The sequence below is a fragment of the Pongo pygmaeus genome, chromosome 11, assembly GCF_028885625.2.
Source record: "Pongo pygmaeus isolate AG05252 chromosome 11, NHGRI_mPonPyg2-v2.0_pri, whole genome shotgun sequence".
NCBI classification, from domain to species: Eukaryota; Metazoa; Chordata; class Mammalia; order Primates; family Hominidae; genus Pongo; species Pongo pygmaeus.
This window is the reverse complement of record NC_072384.2, coordinates 74,234,718-74,250,379: the sequence shown is the minus strand read 5'-3', so window position 1 is coordinate 74,250,379 and position 15,662 is coordinate 74,234,718. Positions and strand designations below refer to the sequence as shown.

The 15,662-nt window shown below is 40.5% G+C and overlaps 1 protein-coding gene across 4 annotated transcripts in view; it reads left to right on the top strand.

The window, feature by feature from the left end:
- The window catches only part of WIPF1 (WAS/WASL interacting protein family member 1), a 122,896-nt gene that overhangs the window by 40,977 nt on the left and 66,257 nt on the right, over positions 1-15,662 (top strand). The window contains exons 1-2 of one of the 4 annotated variants that reach the window (XM_054477659.2): positions 6,747-6,768; positions 6,978-7,045. The exons of 1 other annotated variant lie outside the window; for it this stretch is intronic. The gene's annotated coding sequence lies outside the window, so the exon portion shown is untranslated. Of the gene's footprint in view, positions 1-6,735; positions 6,769-6,794; positions 7,046-15,662 lie in introns of those variants that run through there. 2 more of the 4 variants (XM_063647629.1, XM_054477657.2) reach the window with 2 other exon arrangements.

The window sequence follows — 15,662 nt, the reverse complement described above, 5'->3', positions numbered from 1 at the left end:
TTACTCTGTCTGTAAAGTGGAGATCACAGTACCTACCTCACAGGATTATAATGAGAATTCAATGAAAATATGTATATAAAGCACTTAGCTCAATGTCAAAGCATGTGGCACAGGCTTGGTAAATGGTTGCTGAAAAAAGTCAGTGCAGCATCTCTTCCAGTCCCTCCTGGGTACTGGTGAGATGAGTAAGGCACTATCAGTATTTTGGTACACTTTATACAGGAGTGGGACACTAAATAGTATTTAGAGTAGCCAAGTTCTGCCTACCTGGATAAAAAGATTGGGCATTTTGTCTGTGACCATTTGTAAGATATGCCAGTGGGAAATGGTTGAATTAGTCTCTGTCCATTAAAAGAAAAAAGATCTATAAAACATCATGCTCCCAAAATAACAGCGGTTCATTAGCTGGAGAGAAAATCCTGGCCACAGAGAGGGGACTCCTGGTCAGTTCTGCCACTGTGCACTTATTTGTCTGTCTCAGTAGGAAAGCAGAAGCAAGACCTTTGGATCTGCCTGCTGACCAGTCAGCACATTTGCTCCTCATCAGCCAGACTGAAACTCCATTCTCGTAACCCCTCAGCATCAATATTAGGTTGCTCGGGCATGATAATGGACTCATGAGATCTTGGAAAAGTAATAGAGTAAACACAAAAGGAGTCAGTAAACCCAGAAAAGAATTCAACACCTTCCCTCATGCTTCTGCACATGGATATCCAATGTTCCCAGCACCATTTATTGAAGAGAATGTCTCTTACCCAGTATGTGTTCTTGGCACTTTTGTTGAATGGCAGTTGAGTGTTAAGTGCATAAATTTATTTCTGGGCTCTATTCTGTTCTATGGGTCTATGTGTCTGTTTTTATTCTAGTACATGCAGTTTTGGTCACTATAGTTTTGCAGTATATTTTGAAGTCAGATATGCCTTCAGCTTTGTTCTTTTTGCTCAGGATTGCTTTTGCTCTTTTGGATCTTTTATGGTTTCATATGAATTTCAGGATTTTTTTCTGTATCTGTGAAGAATGTCATTGGTATTTTGATAGGGATTGCATTAAATCTGTAGATTGCTTTGGGTAGGTTGGCCATTTTAACAATATAAATTCTTTAAATTAAAGAATTAAAATTAAAGCAGGGAGGGATAGCATTAGGAGCTATACCTTATGTAAATCACGAGTTAATGGGTGCAGCACACCAACATGGCACGTGTATACATATGTGACAAACCTGCACATTGTGCACATGTACTCTAGAACTTAAAGTATAATAATAAATAAATACATACATACATAAATAAAAAATAAAAAAATCCATGAACATGGGATATCTTTTCATATATTTGTGTCCTCTTCAATTTCTTTCATCAAAGTTTTATAGTTTTTAGTGTAGACTTCTTTCACCTTGGTTAAGTTCATTGTTAGGTATCTCTTTTTGTAGCTATTGTAAATAGAATTGTCTTCTTGATTTCTTTTATAGATAGTTCACTGTTAGTATATAGAAATGCTACTGATTTTTATGCATTGATTTTGTATCCTGCAACTTTATTGAATTTGTTTATTAGTACTTACAGTTTTTTGGTAGTGTCTTTAGGGTTTTCTATATCTAAAATCATGTCATCTGCAAACAGGGACAATATGACTTTCTCTTTTCCAATTTGGATACTTCTATTTATTTCTCTTGCCTAATTGCTTTAGATAGGACATGCAGAAGAATGAAACTAGATCCCTACCTTTCATCATATACAAAAATCAACTCAACATAGATTAAAAACATAAGTGTGAAACCTGAAACTGTAAAACTACTAGACAAAACATAGGGAAAATGCTTCTTGACATTGGTCTGGACAAACTTTAAAAATAAGACCTCAAAAGCATAGGCAGCAAAGCTAAAATAGACAAATGGGAATACGTCAAGCTAAAAAGCTTTTGCACAGCAAAGAAAACTATTTAGAGTGAAGAGACCACCTGCTGAATGGGAGAAAATATTTGCAAACCATACATCTGACAAGGGGTTAATATCCAGGCTATATGAGGAACTAATAGCAAAACAAACAAACAAAAACAAATAACTTCATTTAAAATGGGCAAAACTGTAATCCCAGCACTTTGGGAAGATGAGATGGGAGGAGTCCAGGAGTTCGAGACCACCCTAGGTGACAAAGTGAGACTCTGTCTCTACAAAAAATTTAAAAATTAGCCAAGCGTGATGATGGATGCCTCTCATCTCAGCTACTCAAGAGGCCGAGGCAGGAGGATCACTTAAGCCTGAGAGTGTGAGGCTGCAGTGAGCTATGATCATGCCACTAGACTCCATCCTGGGTAACAGAGCAAGACCCTGTCTCAAAAGTGAGCAAAAGAGCTTAGTAGACATTTCTCAAAAGAAGACATACAAATGTCCAGCATCAGGGAAAATGCATCAAAACCACAGTGAGATATACTTCACTCTATTCAGAATGACTATTGTCAAAAGAACAAAAGGAAACAAATGTTGGGCGAGGATGTGGAGAAAAGGGAATACTTATCACTGTTGGTGGAACTGTAAACTAGTACAGCCATTATGGAAAATAGTATGGGTCAGGATCTGGAAGAATTTACAAAAAAGAAAAAAGAAACAAATGAACAAAAAAGAAAGGAGTATGGAGATTTCTAAAAAATATTAAAAATAGCATGACTATATGATCCAGCAGTCCCACTACTGGATGTATATATCTAAAGGAAATGAAATCATTATGTCGAAGAGATATCCGCCCTCCGTGTTTATTGTAGCACTGTTTACAATAGCCAAGATGTGGGAATCTGCGTAAATGTCCAACAAATAAAACGTGGTATATATACACAATAGAATACTATGCAGGCATAAAAATGAATAAAGTCCTGTCATTTGTGACAACATGGATGAACCTGGAGGACATCATATTAAGTGAAATAAGGCAGACACAGAAAGACAAATAACCACATGCTCTCACCCATATGTGGAATCTTAAAAAAAAAAAATGTTGATATCATAGAAGCAGAGAATAGAACAGATGGTTACTAGAGATTGGGGAGGGAGGGGAAGATGGGGTCAACAGGTACAAAGTTACAATTAGACAAGAGGAATGAATTCTGGTGCACTCTTGCACAGTAGGGAGGCTGTGGTGAATGGTAAAATATTGTATTTTATAAAATAGCCAGGAGAGAGGTGTTTGAATGTTCTCATCATAAATAATAAATGCATGAGTTAATGGATATGCTAACTACCCTGATTGGATCGTTATACAATATAGATATGTATCAAAATATCACATTGTACCCCATAAATGTGTACAGTTACAATGTCAATTTAAAAAATAAAATTAAATAGACTCCCCTTTTTAATTTATATCAATATCTGTATTTTATCTATATTTAGGACTTGATGAGAATTTGTAGCTTGAGGTAAAGTTAGAATATGTTTGGAGTAGAATGTATCTTGGGATTTTTTAATGTCTGCACATGCTACACATCAAACTACTTTAGTCAAAATATCTGTTCAGTGGGAAAAAAATCAGTGAAAATAAATTACATCTTTTAGTCCAAACAAAAAGTAATTGACTGATCTATTTCCTCCATTCTCAGAAAACTACCAACTATAAGGTATAACATCAAATTAATAACAGGTAAGGAGGAAAAAAAGACATGACATTAAATGCGCACTTCGATTCCAGGAATGTTAAAAATATGTAGGGGAAAAAACACTACCAGCACAACCATGCATCTTGGGATTAAGCCAGTGCAGAATTTCACTCACTTGGTATTATGGTGGGGTTTTTTTTGTTTGTTTGTTTTTCGAGACGGAGTCTTGCTCCGTCGCCCAGGCTGGAGTGCAGTGGCGCGATCTCGACTCACTGCAAGCTCCGCCTCCCGGGTTCACGCCGTTCTCCTGCCTCAGCCTCCCAAGTAGCTGGGACTACAGGCACCCGCCACCAGGCCCTGCTCATTTTTTGTATTTTTAGTAGAGATGGGGTTTCACCGTGTTAGCCAGGATGGTCTCGATCTCCTGACCTCGTAATCCACCCGCCTAGGCCTCCCAAAGTGCCGGGATTACAGGTGTGAGCCACTGGTATTATGGTGTTTTGCAGCTGGTAGAGGCCAGGTAGGTAGGACTAATTTTATGAATGTAATTAAACAAAATTTGTTATTAATACACATGAGCAGAATTAATTAAAATTGAAGACACGTTTTCTCAGGCCCATCAGTTTATTTTTGTATTCTTTTGTCAAAACAAAACAAAAAAAGAAACCAAAATCATAAACAGTTGGGGAGGTACTATACATGGTGAGCCTGGAGCATCTTGTAGTGCTGGAAAGTGAGGAAGTATTTAAAAACAAAAAAGAAAAAAATATTGATAGGAGTATGTCAAAGGAGCACAGAAACCAATGGTAAGAGCTCCCAGTGGCCAAAGCTGGAACAATTTGAGCAACAGAATAAAGCACTGTTGAATTAAAATGCAAGGCATAAAATAAATATCCATTCAGCCATACTGGTATAAATAAATTATTGAATACATTAATAAATATGTAGAAGAGACAAATCTTCCATGCAGAAGGATTCCAAATAATTTATATAGACACTCTACCCTGAAGGACTTTCTTCCAAAGAGTATGATATGGAAAGGTGGGGAGAAGCAGGGAGCAACTTTACAGTGGAGAAAACTGACATGCACTGCCTCAGCCAGGTGATCAAGGGCAACACCAGCAGTATTAAATCATGTGGATAATACATATAGCTGATGTGATGTGACTAAAATGGCACTTTACCTGTGTGATCCTCCTCCAAATAACCCATAACCCCAGCCTTACCAAGAGAAAAACACCCATTTGTGTGCCCAATTGTGGCACATTCTACAAAATACCAGACCAGTATTCCTCAAAACTGTCACGGTTGTCAAAAACAAGGAAAGCCTGAGAAACTGTCACAGCCAAGTGGAGCATAAGAAGACACGATGACTAAATGTAATGTGGAGTCCTGGATGGGCTCCTGGAACAGATAAAGGACAGTAGGTAAGAACTAAGGACATCTGAATAAACTGTGGACTTTAGTTAATAATTATGTATCACTATTGGTTTATTAATTGGTACTTATGTATAATACTAAATTTAAGAAGTTAATAATAGGGGAGACTGGGCGTAGGATATATGGGAACTCTGTACTGTCTTCTCAGTTTTTCTGTAAATCTGTAACTGTTCTGAAATATAAAGTGTATTAAAATTTGTAAATGCCTAACCAGAAAAAAAAGATCATGGACAGAAAGCCAGGTTAGGGATTTTAATGGAAAATTATAAAGCATTTTATTAAGGCCTTTAAAAACTCCACACAGAACACGGCTTAAGCAGAACATATGCAGCTGCTTAGTTGAAAAATGGAACTGGCAGCTTAACCCAGAATGTGAGACTTCTAAATACATTCAAATTGAGTCATCATCATTTTTCATCTATGTAGTATTTTGTTTTTCCAAAGTTCTTGCAATTTCTGACTCCAAGATGGCAAAATTTTACCATTATTCCTATTTTAAAGTTAATGCCATGTCTATAGCTTGGACAGCCATTTTGACTCAACTGTCTAATCTAAATGTCATTTCAATCAGAAAACCAGCCATCAACTGTCAAAATGGTAAAAACAGTTATGTGTGTTTTCAAAGCCAGAAGTGCAATCATGTGGTGAGACTTCAGGGTTTTACTGTTGTCCACAGTTCTGAGTCCCAGGACTGGTTTCCTTACTCGGTATTCTCCCATGGAAAACTTCATCGGGGAATTATAGAGTAGTATTTTCAAGACTTGGAATATGTCTACAGTTACCTTTCTAAAAAACAAAACAAAAAATCCATTTAAAAGCATTTTTTTAAAAATAATCATGCCAGGGTAGCCAAATAGAAGCAACTTTGGGGTTTTTGCAGAGTCAAGTCTTACAAATTGTGGAATATTCCCCTTGGTCCAGGAGATCATTTGACTCCCACACACCACTTCCTATATCCACAAATTCCAGTATGTTTGGACCCTCCTGATGGCTGGGAGAATCACAGAAAGAAACAGAAGGTACCAGTGAGTAGAACAAGAAAGCTGGATATGGTGCCCTTGGGCTTGTTGCTTAGTCCCTGCTCCAGCTCTCCTCCAGCCTCTCCAGCTGTACAGAGCAGAGAGGGTCACAGCCGGCACTCTTCTGGTGCTCTTGTCAGGCCACCATCAGAGCCCCCATGGCGAGGACTCACCCGCTGCCAGGAACCCAGCACCATCCTGGAGGAAGATGATGCCCAGCCCTTTCAAGGGAAACCAAAAGGCTGGCATATTTTGGAGGTCAGCAGGAGGGAAATGTCTCCCAGTTATTTAGCCCTGGAAGGCTGAGAATACAGTGGTTTTGTTTTCTGAACCAACAGTTGGGGCACACTGTCTGACAGCATGACCACATGTGAACTTGAGAGAGTCCCAGGAAATTCAGGATGTGTAGCCATGGTTGCTGCAGGATCCAGAAATATGAACCAAGGCCTGAGTGTGTTCCCTTGATGTTGGTGCCCTCCAGAGAGGAGTGTGGGGACATCCTGGGTGCAGCACCATCAAGGGCCCTTCCTCAGCTGCCCTGAGGGTGGCAGTCCCGGGGCTGTCCTAATGACAGCAGAGCACCCAAGCCCCAGGCTCCTCTGTGAGCACTCTGCCCCTTCTCAGCCGCTGAACTCCGGTCTCAAGATAGGCGACCCTGGGGCTCAAGACTGTCTCTCCCTTCCCCCTTTAGGTTCCTCTGGAGTCAGGAGTGCCTGGAGTCCAGGTATGACTTCCCCCTGGCTTATCTCCTCTTTACCTGTGTCCTGGGAACACCTGAAACAAGCTGGGGGAGACAATCATTTCTGCAGACACAGGGTTACCCCCATGTGAAGCAAGCAGCAAATTGATCTTATCACATGCCTCTGACCGGTTAGGGAGGCGAGTCAAAGAAGGTGCAGTGAGGAAGTATAATGTCACATGCAACATTTACAGGAAACTGGCTAGAAGACAGCAGGGGAACTCGAGAAGTTGGTTGTTTTCAGCAGATTAAAACAACACAGGTTAGTGCTTTTCCCCCCCTGGAAAACTTTTCGTAGCCACTCTAAAATACCTAATTCTCTTTCCTTGAACTGTCTTTAACGATTTCTCTAATGTGAAGAACTTGCTTTTTGGCTTTGAATGTAAGAGTCAGCGCACAGCTGTTAACTGCACATTGTTAGAGGAACAAACATTGAGCCATTATGGTGAAAATGAAATTCTCAGAATCTCTTGCTTCCCTGTTTAGAAATTCTCTGCTTCTGAAAGAACAAAACTTCAGATGTTCTTTAAATAACTTATTCGTGGAATTCAGCTAGGCCTCTTGTCATTTTTACCTGTTAATGTAAATGTGAAATGGGACAGATCAGCCTGTGTTTGCAGACATCTGTGGGGCATTCAAAGGGTGTTAGAAAATACAGAAATACTGTGCATAAAAACGTGCTTGTGAGGTTATATGCAAAAGTTTGTTGTTTTGTGGGGTTTTCATCTCATAAAACTCATCTTTTGGCTTGTATTTCGTGTTAAAATAGTATGTCATTATAAATTCTTAAGTTTCCTTTTTTTATTTTTTCTACTGTCCTCCTTCCCCCTTTTCTTTCCTTCCTTCTTTTACTAACACAAAACAGGAGTAGAGAAGCAGCAGTAGGGACAGCTTGAATATGAGACAAGGAAATCCTTTTCCCGGCACCAGAGTTTAAGAAGCAGGCACAGCCCAGAGCAAAGCCAAGCAGGCCCTGAAGAGGCTGTGAGGTGTGACGGTTGCCAGAGCTTTATGTCTTCAGCCTTGTGCTTCCTAGAGAAGAGTCTGCAAAAGAGCCAGAAAGATGGCTAGAGGGTTGGGAAGCAGCAGTCCAGAAACATAGAAAGAGCCCAGGATTATTCTTCCTGAGGCCAATGAGGGACAGTTTAATTACCCAGTGGCCTGCTATTTTCAGACCTATATGTGGAAAAAGAAAACCTCTCAAATCCAAGTTAAGAGAAGGAAGTTCCTACATTATTAGACTGCTGTGCAGCTCTAGGACAGGTTAGCCAGAGAGGCTGCTGAGCTCTTTCTGGATGTTTTTGGGAAACATACTAGACGGCATCTTTGACTGTGTTATTGTGTTAACTGAGACAGGGAGGATAAGGAGGAGAGGAGAGCAAGATCAGGAACTTCCTGTTTCATGTCTTCATTCCAGCCCAAAGTGTTGTAAAATGTGTCTGTATAATAAACAACGAAGGGGTGAGGGGCTCGTGGACTCACTTGTTTATATCCTAGTAAAGCCAAATAACTAGAACAGTGATGAAAGAGAAAAATCATGGTTGATTCTGTCCTCCAATTGCCACATTTTTTTCATATTTTACTACCAAGTTGTACAAGAAAATGGAGACGAAGCTGACAGAGAATAAGGGAAGATTCTAAGCTGGACATATCAGCCCTAGTGGTTTCAGAAACCCTGCGCTAGCTCTGACAGAGCCAGCCCACATTGTCATCAGGTTTGGAGGGATAGAGGGAAGATTGGATTTATTGCTGGTTGGAGCCCTTTTCACAAATGCCTGTAGGAGACACGCACTTGGGAACTGCAGTAGGAAGGCCTCTTGTACCTGGTACTGCCCTTGAGCCCCAGGAAGAGGCTTACAACTTAGCAGTGGCTGGACATCCCTCGAAGGAGCTCTTCTTTCAGTTTTGTTTTGCTTTGTTAGTTGGCTATACGGTCTTGCTGTTCCAGAAGTTTTATATTCTGCAAATCTGCTGCTCATAGTAGAAAGGGACTTTTTATCTCTTTATTTTGTTAGAATACTTTCCAGATGGGCCTGATGTCTTTTTTTTTTTTTTTTTTTTTTTTTTTTTGAGATGGAGTTTTGCTCTTGTCGCCTAGGTTGAAGTGCAGTGGCACCGTCTCAGCTCACTGCAACCCCTGCCTTCTGAGTTCAAGCAATTCTCCTGCCTCAGCCTCCCAAGCAGCTGAGATTACAGGCATGCATCACCACACGTGGCTAATATTGTATTTTTAGTAGAGACGGGGTTTCACCGTGTTGGTCAGGCTGGTCTTGAACTCCTGACCTCAGGTGATCCGCCTGCCTCGGCCTCCCGATGTGCTGGGATTACAGGCGTGAGCCACTGCACCCAGCTGCCTGATGTCATTTTTATAAATGCATCCTTCCAAAAGCTGTTTGTATTTCTTCTGGGGGTCCTTATTCTCTCCTATTTCTCAGCCCCTTCTCCATCTTTCCACTTTCACTGCACTGTGTTCCTTTGTGTTTGAGATGCAAAAAATGGCTTATAAAGTGTCATCATTATACAAAACCTCTGATCCCCAGGTTCTGAAAGAACGAGTGGAGACACAGAATGGCAGAAGGTAACAGATCCTGTTGGGTGGTAGAGAGCACCTGGAGTACTAATCTTGTGTGTAATTTTTAGATAGGAATGACTGCCAAGTTGAATACTGAGTTGAGTTTAAAGGTCAAAGTGGAAAGAGATGAAGTCACCTTTAACCTGCAGAAAAAATGGTGAATTTTGTGGGGAGGAACAGTATGGACACATTCCTGAACTCTCTGAATAGAAGAGGAGTGAGGCTGACTTCACAAATCTCTCTTCTTCCTCAACATAGGCTGGCCTCTTCTCCCTGAATCCCAGATAACACCAGAGTGGCACTGCGGGTCGACATCCACAGATGTCTGGGTGACCCTGGTTTCAGAGGGATAAAATGGTGATATATACCAAACATTCGTGCTAGTGGGGAAAAGAAAGTTAAACTCTGATAAGTGCAACTTTTACAACTGAACTCATCCTTGGTATCGTTTTGAGTTGGCATGAACAAATCTGGAGGCCCAGCTCTCTGGATTTCTCAGAAAGAAGTTCCCAGACATTTGTAAGGTATTATTGTTATCACCATTATACTGGGAAATACTAAGAACTATAGGTTTTGGGGGAGTTTTAATTGTGATAAAGGACACATAACAAAATTTACCATCTTAACCATTAAGATACAGTTCAGTAGCATTAAGTATATTCACATTGTGCAACCAATCTCCAGAACTCTTTATTTTGCAAAACTGAAACTTATACCCGTTAAACAACAACTCCCCATTCCCTTTCCCCCAGCTCTTGGCAGCCACTATTCTACTTTCTGTCTTTATGAATTTGACTTCTCTAGGTACCTCATATAAGTAGAATTATATAATATTTGTCTTTCTGTTTCTGCTTTATTTCACTTAGCATAATGTCCTTAAGGTCCATCCATGTTGTTAGCACGTGTCAAACATTCCTTCCTTTTTAAGGCCAAACATATTTGTATGTATATATCACATTTTCTTTATCCCTTCATTCATCAGTGGACATTTGGGCTGCTTCTACTTTTTCGCTGTTGTGACTAATGCTGCTATGAACGTGGGTTTGCACATATCTCTTTGATATCCTGGATTCAGTTCCTTTGGTATGTCCCCAGAAGTGGAATTGCTGAATCATAGGTAATTCTATGTTTGGTTTCTGAGAATTATCCAGCAATTGTGTCTTCTTATACCACTCTTCCTCCCAAAACACAAACTTGAAGATACCTCATATTATAAGATCATTATCATTTTTCTTCAAGAATGCCTCAAACAAAATGTTCATGTCTTGCTTCTGAGCAGTAAGGATGCAGAGAGGACTTGGGCTGTTGTCCCAGGAAAAGGAGCAAGACCAGTGGGGCTATTCTGGAGGAGTGGCCATGGTAGGTGTTTGGATTACAGATTCTGTGCAAGGAAGTGGTAGGAAAGATGTGCTAGATGGCCTGACACAGTGCTGTGTGGTGACTCTTTTGCTGGAGATGTTGTCTCCTAACTAAAATATCATGAATACTAATGTATACTCTGTAACACTACCAGGGAAGGGATTGCCTATGTGCCTGATTGATTTTTTACTCTGCCATTTCAATTTCCCTCTATTTCGTTATCAGTCAGAAGGTTGGTGCTCTTTGAAGGGGAAAAAAAAGCTCTAAGTGTCCCCTTCTCCCAAAAAAAGGAACAGAAAATGACAAGAAGAGTTGCATTTGTTTATGAAAGTGCATAGAAAGCTTTTCCTGGAAAAGAATAAACTGGGAAAAGATGAGTCCTTGAAGTAGAACCCTGTCATAGTGCAACAAACTGAATTTAAGAGGCATCTGTTCCCAGCTTATACAACATCCAGTACCAGTTCCACAGTAGGTATTCACATTACCACTCAGATTGTTATTTCTCAATGCTAATGAGAAGCTACTGCTTTGAGACTAACTAGTTAGATACTTACCAGACTTTGTTTTGATATTTTCTGGTATGAATTAGGCTTCCTTTCTAGTTGTGTTCATGCCCAGATTTTAATATGACATATTTTAAGTTAACTCATTGTATTGTTTTGTAACCTAGTGTGGCTTAAAAACAGAGTCATTTGTTGTAATAGGATATATGTTTGCACACACAAATATACGTGTGTGTATAATGGGAGGAATTCTCTAGAGCATATGTTTCCTAAATTAGAAGTCACTAAGTGATATCTTGGAGCCTACAATTATTTGGAATACTGCTATCTTCAGACTAGGAGGTTATGCATGTATTATACATAGAGATTCATTTGAGGGGTTTGCTAGTAAACTGTAATTCTTTCAGTAAGTCACTGCTTTATTGAATGGTGAAGATTTGGAGTGTCTTCTTTGATTTCCAGGCCAACAATGGATAGATCTGGTCTTCCTTGAAGCCTTTAGAGACCTGTAGAATGAACTTAGCTTCTGAAAACTGGGTGCGGGGCCAATAGAGGGGCTGCTCAATACCTCACCAGCCTGCTATGTGGAAGGCTAGATGGAGGGGCTGCTAAAGGAAGAGAACTGCTGTTCCAACTCCGCCTCCTCCCTGCAGTGTGGCTTCTTAGGCAAGTCCCAGTTTAGAAGTCATCTAACTAAGTGAACATTCTTGAACTGCCACCAGACCTCTCCTAAAACGTTTTTCTAAGCAAACAATATATGCTTTCAGACTTTCTCTTCTTCCCTCTTCTTTTCCCCTTCTCTCACTCCCTACTTTCGCCTCTGCCATTTCATGCCCGTCACCTTGTGAAAGCTCAGGGCAGAATTTAGCTACATGGACAGCATGCTTCCTTCCCTGGCCCTGTCTCTGAGCTTTTTATTCCTCTTCCCCAGAGCATTTAATACCTTCCCTGCAAAACGGAGGAAAGTCAAGGCTGATGAGCATAGTTATCAGAATAAAACTGTTTAAGAGGTTTTATGTAAGAAAAATAATTTGGAAAATAACAACATTTTTTATAAGACCCTGATGAATCAGGAAGGATAAATAGTTTACTTTTTTTTGATAGAGAGAGACTCACTATGTTGCCCAACTCCAGCTGGAGTGCAGTTGCTATTCACTCCATGGCACAGTCATGGCACACTACAGTCTCGAACCCCTGGGCTCAAGCGATTCTCCTGCCTCAGCCTCTCTATGTTTTAAAGACTTCCTTTAAGGGTCCATAAGGAGGTAGCTGTAAGGGAAGGGGAACTAAAAAGGCCAGAGGATAATTTTCTCTAAAAGGCAAAAATGTTAGGTTATTCAAAAACTATTTTTTTCCTCTACTTCAGTGCCAGGAACATCTGGCCTCAGGAAAAGTTTAGGAAAGATGCTGTTGTCATCATTTAAAACTTAAAGAGGTAGGTAAAAAATAATCTTGGATTTTTTACAACTAGAAGGGACCTTAGAGAGTTATATCCTTTTATTTTTAGATTTGGAAACTAAGGCCCAGAGACTTTAGGTGATGTGTCTGTGGTCAAAGTAGCTCATTAAGGATGGTAGAGGGTGTAGAACAAGGCCCCTGGCTACACACTGGTGACATAAGGGGGAAATGTTGAAGGGCCCCAGGGACTTGGGAATCTGAAAGTAGGTGCCCCTCTGGGATCTACAGAGGCCAGATCTGTGCCTAATGGGAGTAGAGTAACAGATTGAAGATTTGAGGAACTTCCAGAACTCCAGCAAAGTGAGCCCAAGTAATTCCTGGAAGACAGCACAGCCATATGGTTGGAATTTTATGGATAGAAAGCTAATCCATCCTATCTGGAGAAAGGTTGTGGGCAATGAACTGGTCCTCATGGAGCAGACAGGAAAAATTTCCAATGGTTGCCCAGTATTGGCCTGGAAAATAGGTCCTGAATCTTGTGGACATGAGTGTGGATTGGTAAGTATGGATGAAGATCTTTTGTGAAGTATCTGTTGTGATGCATTATCAGGGCTCACCACGGCATGGATTAAGCAGTCCTCAGAAGGGTTAGCCATCCTTAGCACTGATTCCAACACCCCTGAACCACATTCTGAATGCTAAGTCAACTTCCTGGGTACTATTAGCTCAGAAAGGTATATTCTGGACAATGGACATGGTCACTGGAAAGAAATGGCGTTTTTTTTGTAGATTCACAGCCTCTTGTGAATTTTTACTCAGACATTCTGAGTTGGATCCCTCTGGCTCCCAGATAAAAGGGAGATTTGGGGACCTCTGTGATAACGCTCTGTGCTTGATGTAGTGTTCTACCCCTCCCCAAGAATGCCACTCTTAGGGGTCTTTTCAGGGTAAACAGCGGCCTCTCCTAAGTGTCAGGCCTACTTTGTTGTTGTTTCTCTTCAAAATGCCAGAAACATTATTAAAATTAAAAAATGAGATATAATACATGGGTCCTGCTATTAGAAATCACAAGGCCCGGCCAGGTGTGATGTCTTATGCATGTAATCCCAGGACTCTAGGAGGCCAAGATGGCCTTGAGGATTGCTTGAGCCAGGAGTTCGAGACCAGCCTGGGCAACGTAGGAAGACCCCATCTCTACAAAAAATTAAAAATTAGCCAGGTTTGGTGGCATTCACCTGTGGCTCCAGCTACTCAGGAGGCTGAGGCAGGGGGATCACTTGAGCCCAGCAGGTCAAGGTCAAGGCTGCAGTGAGCCATGATCACACCACTGCACTCCAGCCTGGGTAACAGAGCAAGACTGTCTCAAAAAAAAAAAAAAGAAAGAGAGAAAGAAGGAGGGAAGGAGGGAGGGAGGGAGGGAAGGAAGGGAGGGAGGGAAAAAAAAAGAGAAAGAGAAAGGAAGAAAGAAAGGAAAGAAAGAAAGAGACAGGAAAGAAAGAGAGAAGAAAGGAAGGAAGAAAAGAAAAAGAAAAGAAAATCATAAGGCCTTTTTTTGGACACTGGATGTTTTCAAAGTTTTTTCTCTTTGTTTTTCTTGTTTGGCATTTTCCCTTAATTCAGATTTATTTATTATCTTCCATGTGGATCTTATATTCAAGTTAAGGGATGTGGACAAAAAACAATAAACCTAAAAAATATTAGGTGATGTATATTAGGAATTTAGAAGGGATACATGCTATGGAGAAAGAAGTCTAGCGGGGTAAGGAGGAGCAGAGCAAAGTGGTGGAGGATGGGTGTAGGTGAGCTGGTAAGGGCAGCTGTCATGGAGAAAATGGTGAGATAATTCACCATGCAGACACATGGGGAAAGCCTGAGGACGCAGAAGCGGAACATGCCTGGCGTATTCAAGGAGTAACATGGAGCCAGTAATTCGGAGGTGAGATCCTGGAGGGCCATGCTGGTCATGGTAGGACTCTGGCTTTCCCCCCAGAGTCTGGGAGTGAGGGGAGGATTTTGATCCAAAAAGAGACAATGATCTGACTTTAAATTTAACAGCTCCCTTTGGCCACTGTATTGAGAATAGACTGTGGAAGCACAAGAGTGGAAGAGAGGGACCAGTTAGGAGGCTATTGAAATACTCCAGTGAGACATGCTGGTGCCATGGACAAGGGTTAGCAGTAAAGGTGGTGAGGAGTAATTACAGTCTGGTTATTTTGAAGGTAGAACCAGCAAGATTGGCAGTTGGATTGAAAAATAATAAGCAGAACAGAGGAGTTAAGGAAAATAGGAAGTGGCCTAAGTGTAGTAAGAATAGAAATGCCATCAGACTGAGATGGGGAGGGCTGTGAGTACAGCAATTTGTGGTGGAGGGGAGATACTAGGACTTTTGTTTGGGATATAGTGAGTTTGAAATGTCTGTGAGACAGACAGCCACGTGGAGATGTCAAGTGGGCGGTTGGATATATGTGTCTGAATATAGGAGTTAGAATCCTATATTCAACTCTATATGACTAGAAAAAAGTCATCTTTCTTAATGGTCTTGGTTTAATATCACTCCTGAATTCATCTGCAGCTTCTAAAACTTCCATTAAAAACATGGAATGTGACTCTGCATAGTGATGTGTTCAGTGGTTGATTTCTGGGACTGAAATCAGAGAGAGAATGTTCTTTTGGGTAAACAGAAGTGAAGAATCAGGATTCTTCCTTCGAACTTTGTTTCTTATTGCTTAAAACTTAATGATTCCATAATTCTTATTTTAAGAAAAAGAAGTTTTTTTAAACAAAATGGGCAAAAGCAATACCTTAACAAATCAAGCTTTCCTCTGCTTTTATGTCAAGGTAGTTGAGAGTATTGTGAGATGGTTATAATTTTTATGTTTATGTAAATGTCATCTTAAATATAATTGAAATTGCTTTTTGTCATTGAAACAGATATTATGTAGTTTTACAAATTTTAATGAAATAAACTATGCCGTCTTCCTGTAGAAAAGGAGATACCACTGGCCCTCCATATTCACAAGCTCTGCATCTGTGGGTTCAGCCAACTA